This window comes from Manis javanica, chromosome 11 (assembly GCF_040802235.1).
Source record: "Manis javanica isolate MJ-LG chromosome 11, MJ_LKY, whole genome shotgun sequence".
NCBI lineage: Eukaryota > Metazoa > Chordata > Mammalia > Pholidota > Manidae > Manis > Manis javanica.
The window spans coordinates 21,676,575-21,698,967 of NC_133166.1; the positions used below are offsets into that span (position 1 = coordinate 21,676,575).

General features: G+C 54.6%; 1 protein-coding gene across 1 annotated transcript in view; it reads right to left on the reverse strand.

Annotated features, from left to right (window-relative positions):
- The window catches only part of ARHGEF17 (Rho guanine nucleotide exchange factor 17), a 55,352-nt gene that overhangs the window by 27,657 nt on the left and 5,302 nt on the right, over positions 1-22,393 (reverse strand). The window lies entirely within an intron of this gene.

Genomic DNA, 22,393 nt, shown 5'->3' on the forward strand with positions numbered 1-22,393 from the left:
CCAGGCATGGGCTAAGTACTTTATTTCACTGTCTCTTTTTATCCTTGTCATTATCCCACGTAGAAGTGGCTGCATTTTTCAAAGATGGCTACCACAGTATTTTCCATCCCACATGCTCTTACAGTATGGTAACTCATGCTCTTCCCATAGGGTGATGAGGCCTATGTCCCCTCCCCTTGAAACTGGGTGGACCTTTGTGCCTGCCTCACCCAACGGGGTGCAGCAGAAGGGATCCTGTGTGACACCAAAGCTAGGCCATAAAAATGCCAGGTAAGTCCTTCCACCTTGCTCCCTTGGGTCACTCACTCTTGAAACCCGGCTGCTGCATGGTGAAGAAGCCCAGGTCCCATGCAGAGGCCATGTATAGGCTATTCCAGCTGACAGCCCAGATGAGGTCCTGCCCAAATGCCAGCACAAATGGCCATATTTTTGAGTGAGGATGCCTTCAAAGTGATCCCAGCCCAGCCACTACCTGAATGCTATTGCATGAAAGGCTCCACGTGCCAACGACCTAGCTGGCTTTTTTATGGTCATGGAGCCAGTAAATGGCAGAGCTGGGATAAGAACCCAGGGTCCTTCATGTCCTGATGGGAGAAGTGAGACACGGGGATGAGTTCTGCATAGACCCTGTTAGCCCAGAGCAAACTCAGCAGCACTAGAAAATCTCACTGTCCCTTCCAAAAACTCTCTCTGATAGCTGCAAGGAGGTTCAAGGTGGCAGCTCCCACTCCCAGGGCTGAGACTCAGGCCCAACTTTTAGCTAGTGAAACCTCAGCCCAGCAGAGACACATCCATCCGCTGCACTCCCGATCCCCCCCGGGCCTCAGGGGATGCCGCGCACTCCCCAGACCCTTGGTGGGGACCACTTTTACTGTTTGCTTATGTTTAGTGAGGTGCCATTTCTCCTGTAGTATCTCAGTTAATCTCACACCAGTCCTCTGAGTTATGTATTCCTACTGTCACCATTTTATAGATGAGTAAACAAAGAAGTGAAGCAACTTGTTGGAAGTCATGACGTCAGATGTGGCAAAATTGGGGTTTGGGAAAGCTGGGATTTGACTCCAAGTAATCCATGTAGGAGAGGCCTGAGTGAGTGACTTCACCAGTGTTACAGAGCACATTAGTGAGGAGTCCAGCTAAGCCTAGAGCACCCTGATGGGCCGTATCCTCCATCCTGGGCGACTGGAAATTGATGGACATAGGACAAAGGTCTCTGTGTCTGTTCCCCCTCCTCCGCCACCATAGGCTCATAAGGGAAAAAACCAGGTCTCTCCATGTTTACAGCTGTGTCTCTGACATACTGTAGGTGCATAATATATATATATATATATATGTTAATTGACTGACTTGCTCTGTGACTTAACCCAAGTCACTCTCCATTCTGGGATTCATTTTCCCTCTCTAAAAAAAACGGGGGGAAAAGGGTGGGTGCAAGGGGACTAAAATTCCCCACTCTCTAAGGCTCTCTAAGGAAGGTGGGTAAGTGAGGTCATGCCCAAAGATGGGGAATGGACAGCCTGACCATCCTCCCGTATTTCAGCGCCAGAACCCTGCCTTCTGGCTTCAGTGAGGAAGCTGGGGCTCCAGGAACTGCACTTCTGCCAGACACCCATAGGTGGCAGCAGAGGCCAGCACGGCAGGGGCCGTGGGGCATGTGGTTTGAATTTAAATATTTTTTCATGTGGGTTTTTTCCCTTTCTTCTCTGCACCACTACACCCCCCTGCCTCCTTTAATGTCAAGAAGATACAGCTGGACCTTCCAGCCTGGGAAGGAAGAGTTTCTTAACATCATGGATAATGGCCAGAAGCAGGAGGTGGAGGGCAGGGGGTAGATAGTTAGTCAGACCCCAACAGATGTGAAAAACATCTGATGAGCTAGTGAACTCTGAGCTTATTCATCTCCAGGATCCAAGAGGCTGCACTGTCATCCCCATTTTATAGGACAGAGAAACCGAAACCCAGATCTGGATCCCACATCTGAGTCTGAGTGGGCAGGTTGGCCCACCTTTGGCAGAGAGCAGAGGGAGGGGTGGAGATATCACTGGGAATCGCACCAAGCCTTCGAGTGGGATTTGCGAAGTCTGGCAATCTAGCTCCCAGGAAACGCACCCACCCAACACCGTGCACCCTTCTGGTCACAGCAGTGGTCTGGCCTGTGGTCCCAGCCCTGGCTCAGAACTGGTGGATGAGGTCACCTCCCAGCTCTAAAAATTGTTTCATTCAGAATGTCTAAACCTTGCTCAGCACAGAGCACTGCACTGGGACTTGGCCCCATGTGGCCCGGGCCAGGCACCATGACCTTCTAGCCACTGCAAACACTCCTTCTCTTCAGCCTCGGTTTCCTCACTTGAAAAATGAGGGTGAACACCAACCGCACAGTAGGTGCTCTCTGCATAGAAGGGCTTCCCTCCCTGTCCACTACCCAGTTCTTCAGCATGCAGGGAGGCTGGGGTGAGGGATCGTGGGAACGGAAGTTATCCAGTGTCTGTTTCCAGCCCCTCCTGTTCCCTCCCTCCCTCCCTCCCTCGGACCCAGGCACAAGTCCTGGGGGCGCTCCATTTGTATGTGCTGTCAGGGTGGGATGGGGTGTCCTGCCTCCAGAACGGAAAATGACTCACTGGGCCATGGGCCAGGCACCCTGGGAAAGGCCAGGCCAGCCTCAGGCCAGAGCTCCAGGGAGCTGAGAGGCAGGGAGGAGGAGGCAGGGTCTGCCTGAGCTGTAGCTATAATCCTGGGAGCTGGCAAACCCCTGCAGCCAAAAGAGGCCATCTTCCCCATTTACTGCTGAGCCAGAAATTCTACTCAGAGCACCAAAGGCCCAGGGAGGCTTGAGGTGTTATCAGTTCCTACCAACCTACTAATCTGACCTCTGTTCTAGGCACAGATGCTGCTGGACCAAGGCGGAGGTGCTCCCTCCCCTCTGGAGCTCACAGACTTCAGCATCCATGCTTAGAACAGAGCCTGGTCCATCCTAAGTGCTCAGTACATATTTGTGAACTACTGGATGAATGGAGGCAGGTTTTAATGCAACGGATGTGCATAGCAGGTTTAGAATGCCTCTATTCAATCCTCTGTTGAAGGAGGGAACCAGAAAAGGCCCATTCCTTCTCATTTTACATATGGGAACTGGGGCCCAGAGAAGAAAGTATCTCATGACCCTCAGGGCAGCGGGCAGACAGCTGGGGCTAGAACGAAGCTCTTAGGGCTCTTCTACTATAGCTTGTCCAAAGGGGCCCAACCAGCAGGGAGGCATTGTGGCCCCTAGCCTATTCCAAGACCCAGGGGACACTCCCAGGAGGGAAACAAGTTCCATCCATTAGTTATTCCAGCCCTGATGTGAGCCCTGTTGACCCTGGCCCAACCCAGAATCCAGGGAAGCCCCTCCTATCATAGTAGCCAAGCCAAGAGTAGTCAAGACATCCAGACAGTGACAGCGCCCGCTCAATGATCCCTCCCACCCCAGCCTTCAGGGGGCTGTCACGGGGCCTAGGCCATGCTGGGCATAGTCTCAGCAGTGGGCAGTGGTCTCTGCTTTGGGCTGACCAGAGGCAGCCTCGGATTCTAAGAAACTAATGACCAGCCCTAACTTCTGGGAGGCCACAGGCACGTGTGTCCACGCACCCTGGTGCACATGGGGCGAACAACAAGAATCACAGCTGAAGGTCAGCCTGAAGTCTAGGCTCCACTCTCCAGAGGCCCCAGGACCAGCGCCACCACTCCCAGGAAGTTGTCCTGATTGCCCAGATCCGTGGACTCCCCTGCTTCTCTGAGCACCTTGGGCTTCTGGAGTTGCACCCCTGAAATATCAGTCTCTCTAGGCTTATCATTTTACATATGGAAAATGGGAACATTTTACCTACACACTGTCCTGATACTGATGGCAAGTGGCACCACCCAGCACCTCACAGCTTACAAAACACTTGTAGGGCCTAATCTCATCAAGTCCTCACAGCAGCTCAGTGGGGAAACCAAGACTCATAAATTGGTCCGGTTATCAGACCAAGAGGTGGATGGGCTGCAGCTCAAATCCCCCTCTGCCACTGACCAGCTGTGGGACTGCAGGTAAATTAGGTAACCTCACTATGCCTGAGGACAGGAAGAGATCAACAGCATACAAATAGGCTTTAGTCTCTCTTGGGGGGGTTCCTCTGTGCTGCTTACAAGGTATTTATTTTAACCTTGAGATAAGCTTCCTGGGGGGCTCCATTATTACCCTGCTTTACACAAGAGGTAGATAAGCCCTGGGTAAAGTTAGGGCCTGGCTCAAGGTCTCACAGCAGATGGGAATTGTGCCCCAAGGGGGCCAAAGAGTCGTCAGCGTGCCCACATCTGTTCCACAGTGCTTTCTAGTTCCAGCGGGCAACCCAGGAAGCAGCCCAGGCCCCCAGCACGAGCAGGATGCTCACACTGATTTCTTCACAACAGCGGGAACTGACCACAGGGCCCAATGAATCATGTGCCCCGGAGAAATGTTCAGTGTAACAGTAAATGAAAGAAGCGAGAAGCAAGCACACTGTGCCATCTGAACATCATGAAATTTACATGGTAAGGGGAAAAGGCTGGAAGCCACTGTGCTGGGATGTGAGCAGAGGGCACTATCCCTGGAAAAGGAAGGGCAAAGCCAGGGACCATCGGAGACAGACGGCTGCCCAGCCTCAGGCAGAGAAGCCCCATCTCCGCCCCAGCCTCTTCATCTACATAATACTTTTATGTAATAATTTACATAATATACATTGCAAAGGCTTACTTATAGCACAGTGCCTGGAATGAAGAGCTCTTGGTAAGTATTGGCTGTTAAGAGGACCCAGAGAACTTCAGGAAGAGATTACTGGACCAGCCCCTCCCAGGGCAGACATCCCCTGGCAGCCCTCACTCACATACCCCCAGGGCTGAGAAGCTCACCCCCTCCACAATGGCAGCTTCTTCTACTGTGGGCAGGTCTGCTCAGGGGAAAGCCCAGGCTGGGCCGGGCCCCTCTGTCCCTTGGGGGACTTCAGCATTGGATGGTGGTGACCCTGGCAAGGACCTTCCGTCTCTCATTCTAAATCCTCTGGTCTTAGACCCTTCTTTCGTGTGATTCTCCAGGTGCAGGTCTGGGAGAGGCTTCCTGGGTGGCTCTCGTGTCCCCAGCCCAGGTGACCACCTCCGTCCCTCCCACTGTCTCTGGGATGAAGAGTAGCCTTTACTGACAGCACTTTGTGCCTTTTCCATGTTCTCCTTTGGAAAACATGAAAAAGCATCTGGGTCTGACCTCCTCTCACCCCACCCCCAACCCCCCGGATCCCCAGGGCCAGGAGCCCTCTCAGCCTCCTCCAGGGAGGACAGGCTGGTGGAGAACCCAGAGAGGAGGGGCCCTGGGAACTGTTGCCATGGCAATGGCAGCCCAGGAATGTGACCGAGGGGGCCCAGGAGTGGGGGTAGGGAGATGGTGCAGGCTGTGGGGTGGGCAGGGAGGAGGGTCCAGAGGCCCAGGAAAGCCCAGAAGAGCTAAGGCAGGGCAGGGGTCAGGGTCCCCGCCACGGCATCAGTCTGCATGTCTGTCAAGGGGGAGCAGGCATGGAGCTCAGTGTTTCTTTCTAACTTGAATCCAAACTGGAATCTGGGTGACAGCCAGGGGTGGTGGACACAACCAGGACAAGGCCAGTTGGCTCCCTGATGGGTAGAGACCCCAGGGACAGGGACTTGCCCTAGGTCACAGAGCAAGTCCAGGGCAGTACCAGGGGTAGGAGATGGGCGCCGGGGGAGTTCTGTCCACTCTGGCCTCCCTATTTCTCCACTGGAAAGGACAAGGATGCCTGCTTCACTTGGGGAAGAGGATCTCTAGGACTGACTGTGGCTGGGCTGGGCCCACAGTCCTGACACAACAGCCAATGTGCCTGCTCCCAGCAACCCCCGGCATTCCTGGGTCTGGAGGGCTGGCAGAGGGCCTACCCCACCCCTGCCTGCAGTGCCAGGCTGCAGTGGGTATTTTTAAACGGTGTCCTCCCCTCTCTGCCTTTCCGCCTGCCCACTCTAAGAACACAGTGAGTTCTGCTGCTAGTCCCCCAGCACCCTCCCCTTCAGCCCAACCTAAGTAGGCAGTAGATCCCTGGCCATCCTCTGTGCCCCTGCCTCCAGAACAGCCCCCCTTGCTGGTGCCGCCTGCCTCACAGTCAGCTCTGGGATAAAGGTGATTTCCAGGGAGCCTTCAGTTACACTGCTTTAGGCCCAGAGAGGGGATCAGACCTGTCCAAAGGCACACATCACAGATGAGGATTTGAGAATGCTATGCTACTGGCCTGTGCCTCATCTCCAACTGTCCATCAAGTCATACCAGTGGTAACCAAGCCCTTTTTGCCCCTCTGCCACTGCCACTCAACAGCCAGGGCCTCACTCCCCCCACTGGCTCTCACACCCACCCCAGGAAGATCCTCCAATTCTGACCAAGTCACTCCTCAGTTTAAAATGTCAGCCATCTGGGGAAAAAAACAGTTGGAGCCATAACTCACACTATACACTAGGATAAATCCCAAATGAATCAAAGATTTAAATGTAAACCAAAACAAGAAAACATAAAATACCAGAGGAAAACATGGGAAAATCACTTTATAACCTTGGAGTGGAAAAGGCTTTTCTAACCATGACTCCAAATCCAGAAGCCATAAATAAAAGCTTGATAAATTAGACCACATAAAAATAAAACCTTCCGCATGGCAAAAATACACTATAAACAGAGTCAAAAGTCAAGTGACAAATCAGGAAAAAATATCTTCAACTCAAAACCCAAAGGACTAATCTCCCTAATATTTTAAAGGTTCTTAGAAATTGATAAAACAAAAGGCCATCAACCCAACAGAAATATGAGCAAAGGATATGAATGGCTCGCAGAAGAGACCCCAAATGTCTCCTGGACATGTGGAAAGATGCTCAGCTTTACTTATAAGAAAAAGGTAAAGTAAAATACACTGAGATGCCATTTCACCTATCGCATTGGGAAAATACCCAAAGGTCCAACTCTGTGAGGCTCTGGGAAAACAGGCCTCTCCCTCTGGTGGTGGGCCCTGTGGAGAGCACCAAAATTAGAATCACATAAACCCTTTGTGCAATTCCACTCCTAAGAAATGCCCTCAACATATTCTAGCCTCCAGACAAAATAACCTGTGAAGAAGATTGTTCACTGCAACACTATTTGTAATAGCAAAAGACTGAAAATAACCTAAATATCCTTTATATGTGGTTAAATCCAGATTTGGTCATCTGTGCAATGGGACACCAAGCAGTCCAAGGAAAGAATATGGAAGCTCTCCAAGCACTGATAAGGATCTGCGAGCGATATCAAGTGGAGAGGCGTGTGGACAGCGTGCCTCCCCTTCTGTGCAGAGTGGGGGAAAGACAGTATACGTGCTGGTATTTGTGCACAGAAAGAGTCACAGGGTGTCCTGGGTAGGGCAGGGTGGGTATCAGGCAACTGGTGGGAAGATTTTTTAGCCTTTTCTATTTTTCTTGACCATATGAATATATTATCTATTCAAAATATTAAATGTATACATTTAAGTTTTTGAAACTTCACCTCACAGCCCGGCCCATCTCAGCTGGGAACACACAGCCTTTGCAGCTTCAGCCCCTTCCCCAGGCACCATCCTCTGTACACTTCCTCCTGGGTGGGACCCTCGGGCTCCCCTGCCTCTGGCTCTCTCTGTCCCAGCCCTGATCGGCCCTGGCAACCCTATCTGTGTGTGTGTGTGTGTGTGTGTCTGGTGCCACCCCATGTTCTCAGCCTCTGTACAACACCAGGTTCCCAGGCGGAGCCCAGTGAATGAAGACCCTGAAAGAATGGCGTGCTGCTCGGAGTTTGGAGTCTCTGTCTTTGCTTCCTTTGGTTCCCTAACCGGTCTTCTCTTGGCCAATTCCCATCTCACTGTGGTGCTCCTCCAGGACGCTTGCCCTGCCCACGTCGTGGTCAGAAAGGGGCTTGGAACTCTAGCCCTTTCTGCAGCAAACTGTCAGATTCCTCCCCTCAACTGCTCCCACTATGTTGAGTGACCTCAGGGCTAGGCTTCCACTCAGCCAGAGTGTGGAAATGAGTCCCTCGCCTGCATGAAGACCCTGGGCTGGAACTCACTGAGCAGCCCTGGCAATCCTGCCATCTCTAGGCCCCAGGTTCCATCTGTAAAGTGAGGTCGGCAACAGGCAGCACTACAGCAGGGTAGGAATTTCTGCCTGTGAGCAGCCAGCAGAGCCCTAGCCCACAGAACCCCACCTGCCTCCACACAGCCCCTTGGCTCCTGTCACTGCTGCTGCCTGGGGGAAATGTTGAGACTCCCTCAGAACTCAGCTTCTACCCCCTGCCAAACAGGACTCTCTGAACGGTTATCTCTGCTTCCTAATTGGTCTCTTCTTGGACCTATCTAGAAGTGGTGACCCCATCCACTTCTCTCTGTCCCTGGGACTCCTCTTCAGCCAGGCGAGGCCACCACCCTCCCTCCCCTTCCAACTTGCTTTATGATTTCCACTGATCCCCAGTGGTCAGTGGGCCAGCCCAGCCACCACAGCTTACCACATTATTATTACAGGACTTCACAAAAAACCTAAAATAAGCACCACCATCATAATACCCATTTTACAGGTGCATAAACTGAGCCACAGAAGGATTAGGAACTTGCTCATAGTGACACAGCTACAAGGAAGGGCAGGACGTGAACCTCTCTGGCTCCTATCCATTCTATTTTACCAACACTACTGATGTAGGATCAAGTGCAAGCACTCGGGCTGACTCCTGGCACCCTGGGCAACATGCCCCTTGCTGACCCACCAGTGTCAAAGTTCCCTCCCACAGCATGCTCTGGCTGCACCATGCTCTAGCCACTGTAGTTCTCTCAGCCCCTCAAACCCTTATACCTTAGGCCTCAGCACACGCTGGCCTCTGGGCCAGGTGCACTTTCCCCTGCCTTCAAGCTTGGCGATTTCCTACTCCTCCTGGTTTTTATGGCCAAAGAAGTGGGAGCCTAGGCTGTGTACTGGGCCAGGTGGGCTGGTGCCAGAGGTGGGCAGAGCCTGGGTCCTGAAGGGCCTTGGCGCTGCCAGGCTGAGCCCAGGCTTTCTCCTGTCAATACCTGTTCAAACATCCTTTTACTCTGAACTGTGGAGAAATCTTCCTGTTTCCAACCTAAGTTACCTAACCCTAGAGGAGTCAAGGGAATCCCTGGGCCTCTAAAGAATGTGCCTCTGCCTGTCACCAGTCATCATGCCCACCCTCAGTGCATGGTAGCTGCTGGCCCCCACCTCCCTCAAAGGGCCTATGCCTTCCCAGGCAGGAGCAGCTGGCAATCAGGGGCTTGCCATGGCTCTGACAGATGGTACTCCTGATCAAGTGGGCCCAGCCTAGCTCCAGAGATCCCTGGTTGTGCAGGGAGGGGGAAATTGCCTGCTCATAAAGCCCCAAAGTGGGGCTCCATCAGCTGAGCTCCTTCTGGAGGCCTGGCCCCCGACAGGGGATCCTGACTAGGCTGAACTGCTGAGCCTGCAGAGAAGGTGGAGGGAGAGGTTTGTCCTGCTCCACACCCTGTCACCAGGGCCCCTCTGCCCCAAACAAGGATTCTCTGCCTGGGTCCTGGGGGGCTCCATGGAAGCTCATGGGGGGAGATGTGGTTAAGGGGGTCCGGTCCCTGCTTTCACTTACATCAGTGAGGTTCCAAGGTAACCTGTTTTATAGTTCTGTGTTAAGATTCCTCTAGAAGAAAGGGGTCTACTGTTTTAAAAGCTTGGAAATTACTGCCTGGGATCAAATCCAAATTTTCAGGGCTGGCCTTCCAGACTCCCCAGGACCCACCCAACTTCTCCAGAACCAGGGAGCTATCAAGGTACCCCAGATGCACCAGGGCTTTTCTCTCACAGGCCTCGCCTTCCTGATTCTTTCTGCCTGAGGGGACTGGCCCCATTTCTGCCACTTAAGGCACCGCTGGCTCTTCAAGGCTCCAGCCACTGCCTCACATGAGCCTCCCTCACCCTCATCCTCCTTGGCCTCCTGATCCTCAAGCTCTCAGCTGGGGCTCCCTGGGGCAGGAACCCCTTCCTGTTTGTCCAATAGCCCATGGGCTAACCCTGCACATATAGGTACCGGTGGACAGCAGTGACATTGAATTTTAAAGGCTACCGTGGGCTCTCTAAACCCATTATCCAGGCTGACTCCAGTCCGTGACCCAGGGCTAACTAGAAAAGTGAGGAGCAGCTTTGCAGTCACGCAGCTACTCCACCAGGTCCTCAGCCAACCCCCCTGGCAGTGAGGTTCTGCTCCAGGCAGAAAGTGGGTTGAGGTCCTCTCCCCATTCGCCTCATTCCAGCATCGGCACCCAGTCCAGTCCCATGTTGGGCACTCCGGGATTTCAGTGTAGGGATGAACTGCTCTGTTCATTTCTCCCCAGATGGACTACTCATTGACATCTGGCTATCCCATTTACTCCAACTCTGCAGCCATCAAAGCTTGTTCAAGCGGAGGTTGATGGATTCTTAGGCTAGGCCCTCACTTCTGATAGCTGCACAGATGTTTCTGTGGGTATAGAAATCTGTTGGGGGTTAAAAAGGAGTGTGTGTATGTGTGTGTGTATACAGATGCCTATGTGTTGTGGACCCTGAGCTTTGCCTATGTTGGGATGGGTTGGGGGGATCTATAGTGAATTGTTGGTTCCAGTGTGTAAAGCCCTTCCAGCCTGTGGGCTCTGCCAGGGCTCCTCCCAGCATCTCTAGCCCAAGCTCAGGGTCCAACACTGGGTGCTTCTTCTCCAGCACCCGCAGCCCAGGCCTGGCCACATGGAACATGGCCTGATGACTGAGGGAAGGGGGCCACAGTGCTGCCTAAGGCTCAAGAAGTAAACCCACGGGACAGGGCTCAGGGCTAGGGGCCCAGAGGGATACAGGGCAGGAGGCTGGGGGTGGGGAGAGGAGGCCTGGGCTGGCTGCGGGTCTGGGCCTCTCTGGGCTCTTTGTCCAAATATGGAAGGTTTTTTTGTCTCCATTTGAGTCACGCCGGCCATGGCCCAAGAGATCTGCTTTCCAGATACTGCAGGCAGGACTGCGCCAGCAGCGCCTGGCCTGCCCCCCCCCGCCCACTCCTCCTCCTGCCTGTAGCTCATCTCAGCACCCTGCTCACCTCAGAGCCAGAGCTTTCCGAACCAGCAGGGAGCCTAGCACCAAGAGGAAGGTCCTTGGGCCCATGGCTGGAGGACACACTCACTCTCTCTGCCTGCCTGTTACCTCCTCTCACTCCCCCAAAGGCCCCTATATTCAACTGAGCCACTACCTGATATCTACTGAGCAACTACTATACGCTAGTTCCTGGGGCTACGACCTGGGGCAGGACGGTGGGCCGTGAATCCAGTGGGCTCCCTATGTCCAAAGCAGAATCGCTTTCTCCTCCCAGGTGCCCTCCTTGGCGATGGCACCGCCACCCAGCCAGCCAATCCTGAAAGCCAGGAGCCTGAACAACAGTCGTAGATTCTGGAACCTGGCTGGGTCTGAACTCCAGCTCTGCGCTTAGCTTTCCTAACCTGGGCAAACCCCTTCACCATGCTCTGCCTCGGTTCCTCATCTGTGAAGCAGGGTAACAGTCCCTCCCCACTCGGTGGTTTTCATGAATGAACACATGAAAAGCGCTCAGACCAGTGCCTGGCACCAAGGAAGAACTCTACAACTTTGTCACCATTCCTTGTGACATTCCACCCCCTGCCCCGTGCCCTATCCAGTCAGGTACTGTGAATTAGACCCCCTGAGAATTTCCATCAACTTCCTTCCCAATCTCTCTGCATTAGATGATGTTCAGCCCTGCACCTTAGAGTGAGGCCAGCCTAGGTTCCAATTCCACCTGTCCTTCTGAACTCTGCGTTCTGAGATAGGCACCTCACCCTCTCTGGGCCTCAGTGCCTAGTTCCCACCCAGTACATAATCAGTACTGGCTTGGGACAGTACCCTTTGCCCATCTGCAGCTCTCACCTGCTTGCATGCTTAGGCCTGTGGTACCCAGAGCAGCACCCATACAGGGCTGATGAAGGTGGTGGGAAGAGCTCAGAGCAGCTTGGGAACCCCCTGAGGGCAGGCCCAGCCCTCCTGCCCTACACCCACCTCCACATTATTAATTCAGTCAATCTGTTTTGATGCCCCACTGTGTGCCCGGGACAGAAGGCTTGGCATGGATGGAACCATCTGGCCAGAACCAAGAACTGGGTTGTAGGGTGCACTGGGAGCCCCACCCACACCCGGAGCCCTTGAGGTCTGTGTCCACGCCTAAGCACAGAGGGGTTGCAGTAGCTGTCCTGTCGGGTGGGGGGTTCCTGACACCTGGGGTGGGATGCCGAGGGGACACTGCCCTATAGGGCCCTCTGCCGAAGACCTGGTCCTGGTCAGGGGCCTCTGGCTCTGTCTGAGGAAGGGAGATACCAGGCCACAGGTGCCAAAAGACAGAAGGAGCAAGACGGAGGGAGGACGGCAGGGCAAAGGAGAGGAGGGAGGAGAGAAGCAAGAGGCCCCCAGGGAGGAAAGGCACGGTGAGAGCAGAAGGAAGTGGAGGAGGAGGTCGGCCTCCCACCCCGGGGCGGTCTCAGGTGAGGAGGTGGGGCAGGAGGGGGGAAGGCCGGCCCGCCCTCCCCCTCCTCCAGCCTTGGGGCCAGGCCCAGGACTATTTTTAGCCGGGGCTGAATTTAGCTGTTCCCTCGGAAATTCCTCAGCCGCCCCGGGCAATGCCCCCGCTGGCCTTGGGGAGAAGCCTGGAAGCTCCAGGCCAGGCAGAATGGGAGAGGAGGGGCGGGAACAGCAGGGCGCTAGAAAGGTCCTTAGGCCTCAGACCAGGGAACTGAGGCTCAGATCAGGCCCCAAATTCGAGTTACTCGTCTTCCTCCTCCCCTGCCCTCCTCTCCTCCTGCGAGGCCCCAGGGCTGCAGGACCACAGGAAAGCACTTATTTCAGAGCCTAGGGCACAAATACCAGGGGGATACTCTGTCTCCGACTACCAGACCCACTGTGGGCACTGCTAGCAAGGCTGCTGGCCTGCCCACCTACCAGTCACCCTGCCCCAGCTCCTGAGAGCCTGTGCCAGCAGCGCTGCCCCCCGCCCCGCCCCGAGCTCTGCCAGATCTGGGACTCCCACTTCACAGATGGGGAGACCGAGGCTGAGTGACTTGTCCTGGGTCATAGCCAGCAAGGCAGCAGAGGCCTGCTCCTTCTCCCCCCAGCAGGCCCCTCCCAGGCTGCTCCTGGAGCTGGGGGCTGCAGCCTGAGGCTCTGCTGTTCTCAGGCAATGCAGTAGAGAAGCAGGGCACTTTGGCTGTTGCAGGATGGACTACTGCTAGACAAGCCGCCTACGGGGCAATGGAGGCAGGGACCTGAGCTGGCTCACAGCCTTCCCAGCTGCTAGAAATCCAGAGGGAAGTTCTGCCCTGAGGCGGAGCAGGACTCAGCCAGCCCCACCTCCTGCCCCACTGCCTCATTCCCCGACTCAGAGAGGGAGGTGGGCCTCCCTCCCTCCTCCTAGTGGCTGATAGGACCAACCCCTGAGCCTGAATTTAAACTGTCAGATTTTAACCTGCAAATTATTTCACCTGGTAGGACCTTCTCTCCATCCTAACATCACCTGCTCCTGCAAGTAAAGCTCCTCAGCTCCCTGCTCCCCGAGTCCATGATCAGACAATGCTTTCTAATGCAGCGATCTGGCACAGCTCCTCCTCAGCTCCTAACCTTCCACAGCTCCCCACTGCCCACAGGACAAAGCCCAGGCTATTAAACTGGGCACTCGAGGCCTTCAGCCTGGCTCCTGCGTACTCGCAGCCTCTCCCTGTGCGCTCTGGGCAGGGAGGACCTCCCTGCCCCCTTGTCTCAGACATATATAGAGGCTTTTCTTACCTGACTCAGCCCAATACCTCAAAATACCAAGGGATCCCCACCACCGCCCCTCTCAGGAACTCCCAGTGGCACCCTACACCTAGCAGTGAGGGGCCGGAGCAGCACTGAGGTGCCCAGGACAGACTGCAGGAGAGAAAGGCTGCTAGAAAACACAGCTGGTTTCTAAGGGTCTTTCCAGGTGGATCATCCTGGCATTCAAGGCCTGCCCCTCTTCCTCTTCCTGCCTCCTGGCCTGCCAAGAAGTTGGGCATCTCACCACTAGCCCCATGCCAGGGAAACAAGGAGAGACAGAGGGGGACAGTGAGGAACCGGGGGTGAGGCCTCACCACACAGGCAGTCAAGGAGGAGTCAGTGGTATTTCTGAGGGGGAAGGGTCTCTTCCCATCCTTCTGCCCCTTCCCTTCCACATCTGCTCCTTGACCTACAGGGCCTTGTCCTGGGAAAGGACTGGATGTTTGTCCACGGGGGCTCTGAGGGAGGGGTCCAGCAGTCCCCGGAGACCAGGCTGTGGGGCTGGCTGGCGGCCAGGGCCTTGGGCCTCCCTCCCCCCTGCTCCCTGCTGCTCCGGAGCGGGGCTCCCTCACCCCCTGGGAACCAATAAACAGGAAACAGACACCAACCTGGTGCCTGCTCCCTCAGCCTGGCCCCCTCCATCCAGTCCCCACCTCCGCTGCTGCAGGACCTGCCCCACCTCTCCTCAGCCCCTGAGTCTCAATCATCTCCAATATATGAACAAGTTCAAACTAACAGGTATGGACTCCTGTAAAAAAAAATCCTCAAGAATCCTTCATCTTGCAACCAGGAGATTCTACACTCTGAACTGGTAACCTCACAAGCACATGCTCGTAAAGCGGCCAGTTTTGAGAGCTCCTAGACCTAGGGTGCTGGGAGCAGCGCTCCACAAGCATTACCTCTTTGGCCCTTCAAATACATTTCTCAGGGTCCCCATTTTACAGAGCGGAGAGGAAACTAAGGCTCAGAGCTGAGGTGCAATTGCTTCTTAGATATCACCCAGTGAGGGCAAGTCAGAGGCAGGTCTGACCCTAACCCTAATCAGTTGGACCCCAAAGCCCACCAGGCACACAGACTCCCTGGCATGGAGGGGCTCTGAGCTGTGTTTCACAGGTTGGCTCCAAAGGGTCTGGGGCTCTGGCCGGAGAGGACTCTGGCTCTGCTCTGACTCTCCGGTCAGAGCTGGTGGTAACAAGGGAAGAGGGGAACTTGAGAGAGGAGTAAGGATAGTGGGCGTTCGGCTACACCCAACTGCCCAGACCCTCTCCCTCTGCCCACCTCCGTCCTCCAAACATTGGGTCACCAACCCTTCCCAGGTACAGCCAGGATCCCACCTGCCCTTCTGTCCATAGCTTTGTCTGCTTCATGGCTGGGAAGAGATGCTGAGAATTCAAGCATCTTGGAGACCATGTCTCTTGGAATCTTAGAATCCTAACATCACAGCATCTTGGTCATGAGGGGAGGAACTAACACTTCTTGAGCACTTACTGTGTCCCAAGCCTTCCTGGCATTATTTCACTTAATCCTAACAATAATCCCTGGTAGAGAGAGGGGACAAAGCCCATCAAGAGGCTCAAATGTTGACTACTGAATGAATGAATGACAAATGACCATAGAAAGAAGTGAATGCAGGATAAATGCAGTGGGCCCGAGTTCACAGGCTCTTCTTGATGACCACCCCCAACCAGGGACTCTGGATCTCAGGGGCAGACAACCTGGCCCCTCTGCCTACCTGAGGGTGGGCAGAATAATGGCCCTCCAAAGACGTCCATGTCCTAATCCCAGAACATGTGAACACGTTACCTTATGTGGCAAGAGGGACTTTGCCAATGTAATTAAGGATTTCGAGATGGGAAGATTATCTTGGATGATCTAGGTGGGCCCAAGCTGACCACAAGGGTCCTTACAAGAGGGAGACAGAAGGTGTGGTTCAGAAAGAGAGATTTGAAAATGCTACGTTGCTGGCTTGAAGATGGAGGAAGGGGCCATGAACCAAGAAATGACAGCAGCCATCAGGTGCTGAAAAGGCAAGGAAGCAGGCTGTCCCCTAAAGCCTCCACAGGGGACGGAGCCCTGCTAACACCTCAATTTTAGACCAGTGAGACTCATTTCTTCTGACTTCCAGACTGTAAGACAATATTTGTATGTTTTAAGCCATGGAGTGTGTAGTAATTTGCTACAGCAGCAACAGGAAACTAATCCGCCACCTGTGTGCCAGCCTAGGCCTTGTAATCACCTCCAGTCTGCCCACCTCGGGGACCTCTGCAGACTCCCCTTTCATGCTCTCCTGCCCAGGGAGACTCTCAGAGCCCTGACTTCCCTAAGCCCCAGAGGAAGTTAGCATCACCACTGATGGGGACAAGCTCCAGAGTGAGCCACAAGCGTGGGGAGAGACCCAAGAGACCCCATCTGTCTGCGGGGGTGGGAGGAACCAGCTGGTGGTAGGGGAAAGGCCCCTGGGGCCAGACCAGGGTGAGTCCCAGCCCCACACGGAGCCTGTCTTCTCAGCGGCCTAAAGGGGCTGTAAGCCCCCACACACCAGCACTTCAGTTTATTAGTCAGGACCCCACTCAGGAGAACTATTCCTAACAGCCCTGGGAAGGGTTTTATCCTGGCGCCCAAGAGCCTGGAGGAATCTGTAGCTCAGAGAGGGGACAGGACTTATTTAAGACCACACAGCAGGAAAATGGAGAGGCTAAGACTGGAACCCAGGCCTCCTGACCTCCTACTGCAGACTTCTGTGTGCTACACCAGGTCATTCCTGGGGACCCCCACGCTATTGGAAGGGGTCACGATGCCCCTCTGGGAGTGCAGATACTGTGGCAGGGGCCCTAGGCCCCTGCCTGTCACAGGCTAGGGCTCACTCACTGCTTGGGGCACAGCAGCCTGGCAGTTTCCCTTGCCTCTGTCCACCCCTGGAATGCCCCAGAGCCCTGAGGGTAGAAATGAGGGGTGGAGAGAGGGGGATCAACTCCCATGGTGGGGCATCAGCTCCAATAAGTTTCTGCTCCCCAGGGGACCTGGGCCCCTATTTCAGGGCCTGCCAGCAAGGCGCCAGGCTGCCTGGGCACACTTCCCAGTAAGTATGCCAGGGCTGCGAGCCTTTCTGGGAAACATGGGCTCCCCCTCCCCTGCCCTACCGTCACCATCTCCGCCAGCTCTGCTCAGTGGGAAATCCATGGGACCAGTGCATGAGTGAGGAGTCAAGATACCCAGGGTCAAATCCCATACCTGAGTTGTAGGGCCTTGGGCAAACCTCTGCTCCTTCTGGGTCTGCTTCTTCATCTATATACTGGGGCCATGGTAATGTCCACCTTAATGAGGACCAGATGGGAGGGCCCAGGCTGTCCTGGAGTGGTGTGAGCTCCTCCAGGGACATGCAAGCTGAAGCTGATGGGTGTCACCGTGGTTGCAGAGGAGACCAGCGGGGATATGGCCTGTCACTATCCTCACTGGGGTCCTGTGGTGGTTCCACCCTCCTGAGCTTTGAGCCAAGCCGATGTAGGTCTATGCAGGGTAGTCAGTATGGCCTACTGCCCCAGTCTGCCCTGGGGGCTTTATCAATCTCCCTTCCCGACCCTAAGCAGCCCCTCACACACTGCCCAGTTATAGGAGCTACAGGAGTTGTGTTCACCGTGAATGCTGGGGGCCAGGCCTCACAAAGCTCTCTGGGCTGTGGCATAAACCCACGACCCCTACCCCAGCCCAAGCCACCATCTGCTCTTGACCAGAATATTCCAGTAGCCTTCTGAATGGCCCCCTGCTCCCACCATGGGCTCCAGAAATCTACCCTGACGGAGCAGCCAGACCAGACCTGTGGAAGCCTAAGTAAGATCGCGTCACTGCTCTGCTCAGAATCTTCCAGCAATCCCTACCCACATCACTTCAAGTTAATGTGAGGTCCTCCTATTGGCCTGTGAGATCTGCCTCGACCCTGACCTACTTCCACCCTCCCTCACCTCTCTGACCACCTCTCCTTCTTTGCTCCATTCACAGTCCTCCTGATAGTCTCTCAAATACACTTCTACCTCAGGACCTTTGTACTGGCTGCTCCTCTCTGCCCAAAATGCTCTTCCCCCCAGACAGGCACCTGGCTTGCTCCTCCACTTCCTCCAGGCCTCTGCTCAAATGCCACTTCTCAGACAGGCCTTCCCAGACCTCCTGATCTAAATAGTAACCCCTCCCTGTAATTTTCTACTCCCTTATCCTGCTTTCTTTTGCTCCTCAGCTCCCACCTTTCCCTGACACATAATGTAACTACTCATAGACAGATCTCACTAGTCTGGAAGCTCCATGAGGCCAGGCCTTTATTTTGTTTGCTGCTGTACCCTCAGGGCCTAGAAAAGTGCCTGCGGTGTCTAGGGGCTCAGTATTTGTTAAATGGATGAACGCACTCCGCTACCAAGAGTCAGCAAGTCTGCGAAACAAGCTCCTGTGGAACATGACCTGTCCCATCTTGCTCGCCTCCTTGCCTCTGCTCAAAGGTACCCTCCTCCTGAAAGCCCTCCCTCTCTTCTCTGGTGATTCAAACTCCTGCAGTTTTCAAGGCCAGGCTCCAGGCACAGCCTCCTTCAGGAAGCCTCCCCTTCCAGCCTCCAGCCCAGCCCTTCAACATCCTGTCCTTCAGTCTGCTTCTAGATTCTGAACACTCTGAGTGTCTCTGCTCACCAGGCTGCCTGGGGGTGCCTCCACCCCATTGTGGGGTGCATGTGTAGCCTGAGATCACAGACGACGGGAGGGAAAGAAGGAGGAGGGGCAAGGCCCTACACTGGGACTAGGGCTGGGGACCAGATTAGCAGCAGATCACAGCCTCCCAATCCCAGCTGGTCCTGGAAATATGGGGCTGGAAAATGTCAGACTCAGCTCTGGTCCATCCCCCAACTTGTCACCTCTGGAGAGGGACACATTCCTGGGCTGCACTCCCTCCAATAACCCAGGGTCCTCAGGAAGGAGTGGGGGGCAGGGGATAAACAGAGGGGAAGGGACAGCCCTCTGCCTGTCCTCCCCCATCCCACCCTCCTCCTGCTGGGTGAAAAGACATTTAATTATAGATATTTGGTACCACTCAGAATTCCAAATGTCCTCATCGCCTCCCCTCCCAGAACCAGTTTCCATGGAAAAATCACAGCAAAGAGCCAAGGAGGGAAAGGAGAGAACCCCCACCCCCATGGGTTCCCTGCCAAGAGCAGACAGAGAAGAAAGGTGACAAAGAGCGGCAGCCCAGGCCTTCCCCAGAGAGGCAGAGAACTGGCTGGGCGAGCTGGGAGACGGGTGGGGCTGAGTCTGCTGGGGCAGGGATGGGAGGAAAAGCCACCTCCTGGTGTCTGGGCCTCGCTCTGCCCTGCCTTGCTGTGTGACTTTAGACCCAACATTCTCCTGAGTTTCTAAAGTTCTTTCCATCCCAACCCCAGGCCCTGGTGAATTAAATAACCACCATGAAGATGTTCAGACTGTTAGAGATACACAAGTGCCACCCCCAAACTGCCCCTCAACCCTGTCCCCCTACTCAGATGGCAGAATCCCTCCAAGAAACAGGGATCCCTTGGGCCTCCTCACTTCCAAGACACTGGCATTCTAGAATTCAGTGGGAATCTAACAGTCTGCAATTCTAAGAATTCAGCACTGTTAAGATTCCCACAGCTTTCACATTTGAGGAATGAAACCTTCAGAGTGTCTGGCATATAGCAAGCTAGATACATAAATGTAAGCTACTGGTATTATGACCCCAATATGCTAAAGTTCTGTGAGTCCATTCATCCATGATTCTGAGACACAAGTCACTTCCAGTTTCTGGGCTATAGTTGTCACATCTGTCAAATGGGAATCAGAACCTAAGAACAGGAAGTTGGACTACAAGATTCTACTTTAAGGCCAGGGTTGGGAGAAGCCCTGGAATGAAGAGTCACTGATTACCTAGGCTGCTCTGGGCTTGAGTGGAAATGACAAGGGGCTCCCACAGCCCTCCTGCACCCCAGCACATACACAGGTGGTGTTTACAGAATACACTGGGCTCCTAGGTTCTTACAGCTGTTACTTTCTCTCTTACTTAAGACTAGCTCTTACTTAGAACTGCCTTTCTCTCCCTTCCAGCCACATCCTAGGGCCTCCTGCCTCCCTTGACCACCTTGCAGGCTGTCCTTCCTACAAAGACTCAAAGACCAGGCAGTCAGAAGTCCCACTGCACAGATGGGAAAACCAAGCCCAAGATGACTCTGTCCAGGTCTTAGAGCTGGTCAGAGGCTGAGCCAGGCCTCCTGCTCCCAGTAATGTGGGTAACACCATGTGGAGGACAAATATAGAGTCTGGTCTGGAAGAAACTTGAGTTTGAGGGACTCCCGGAAGCCTGGGGTCAGGTCAAGGGCCCTGTCTGCCCTTGGTGCCCACTCCTGTCAGCCCCTGGCTGGGTTCACACTGATCTCTGCCTCTGCTCTTCCCTTCTTATTCCAGAACCCACACCACACCATGTCCACCCACGGCCCAGGGAGCATGACTGGAGCCCCAGGCCTGAACCGAGGGGACACTGTCTCCTCCAAGGAGGCTGGCAGGAGGGGGTGGACGGCTGCTCCCCATCTTCCTGGAGCCAGAAGGAAGGGGACAGCAGGAGAGATTTGGGCTAGCAGAGGGGAGAACTTCCAGGCTTTATGAGGGGGTAGGAAGTTAGGGGATGGTGAACCTCTTTGAGCCAACTCAAGTCCACCGGGTTATACTGAGGCCTGGAGTGCCGGGTCTGGGCTCAGAAACCAGCAGGGGGCAGGGAGGGAGGTCAAGGCTGGTCGCTGAGGAGCAGCTGGGCAGGTCAGGTCAAGGGCCTGCTCTTCCTCCTCTCTTCTGCTGCCAGGGAGAGAGTGACCACACCACCCACTCCCTATACAAGAGCCTACCAGAAGGGGAAAGTGAGGCATAGAGCAGGGAAGTGACTGATCCTAGGCCACACAGGGTTCTGGGGCCAAGGTGTAAACCCTGTTCTTCCAATGACAGACTCGCCCCTGAGGGGTATGAGGGGACATCAAGCTGGGCTGGACAGATGAGAGTACTAGAGTGGGAAAAGGCTTGCAGACGCGAGAGAGTGTCTGGGGAAGGCAGAGAGAAGTCTGTGTTACAGGCAGGTAGGTCCCACCTCATAACCCTCTGGGTGGGGTGGGGTGGGCTGGGGCAGGATGGGGAGAGACTGTGAAGGGAGGCAGACCAGGAGCCGATTCTGCAAAGCCTCCCTCCTCCTGTCCAGGTCTCACTGCCTCTTCTCAGGAGCACCCCCTCCCACAGCCTCCCTAAGTGCCCTTGATTCATCCCTGCCCTCTCTCCTAATTTAGCCTTCGAGGCCCCCAGAGGAGATAATTATGTGGGAAAGGCAGGTGGGGAGGGACCGAGGCAGGGGCTCCCCTTGCTCTCATGCTCATCCATCCCCGTTTCAAAGACAACTGGCACTGAAGCTAGGCGTACCTGAGCCGTCCTACCAGAGGAAGGACAGGTCCAAAATTCCCCCTCTCTCCGCTCTGCTTGCTGACTCTCTGTGGCCTTTGTGAGAGACACGAGAGCCAGGACCAGAGACAAGGAGAGAGAAACGGGGAGCGAGAGAGTTCAGCGGGGCCGTGAGCATGCTGGAAATGGGGAGAAACCAAATTTGTCCAGGGTTTAGGGTTTCCAGGCTCATCACAGGCAGGGAACACAGTGGGAGTGTAGGCCATGGTTGAAATGACCCTAGTCCACCCGAGCCACCCCCATACCAGGCCTAGAATCCAGAGCCTAGAATCTAGCTTCCAGTTTGGATGCTGGGATATCTCGCCACCTAGAACCATTTTGTACCCACAGCCAAAACTCGAGGGATGGCTGAAGCCAGAAGGCAGAAGTGGGGTGGGGAGGAGCTCAGGGTGAGCCTGTCCCCAGGGCTTGAAGTCTGGCAGAGGAAGGGGGAAGCATCTTAGCATCCCCTGGAAGGGGACGGGGTGGGGAGATGCAAGCCAGCACGGTGGGGGAACAGCACCTCTTGGCTTCAGCAGCTCCTCCCTGTCCCTGCCCTCCCTATCAGACTCGTTCTAATCAGAAGACACTTTGGCAGAACTTAGACACCAAGACTGCCACAACTCCAACCCACAGACTCCCCCTAAATCTGTGCAGCACCAGGTGGATGGAGACACAGGTACCACCTTGTCCACAACCCCTCTGATTTTACATGGGGAGGCTGAGTCACAGAGAAGGGCGAGGGCTGTCCATGTACTTTATGGAGCCCTTTTTGTTATTCCATAAAGTAATGCCTTGTACCTCTCCAATTCTTCCAGGCCCAGGGACAAACCCATATTATGATTTGCCACAGGAAAATGATGAGGAAGGACAACCCCATGTCAACTGTGGGCCCCAAGTCCAAACATCCTACAAGGGGCCTGGCCAGTAAGGCGGCAAGTCTTGAGAAAGTTCCACTACCCTCACGCCTCCCTGTGTATTTATAATGAAGAACCAGATAGGAATCTCTAAAATCAGTCCCTGAGAAACATCTAAAGGACTAAATTAGAAGAATCCT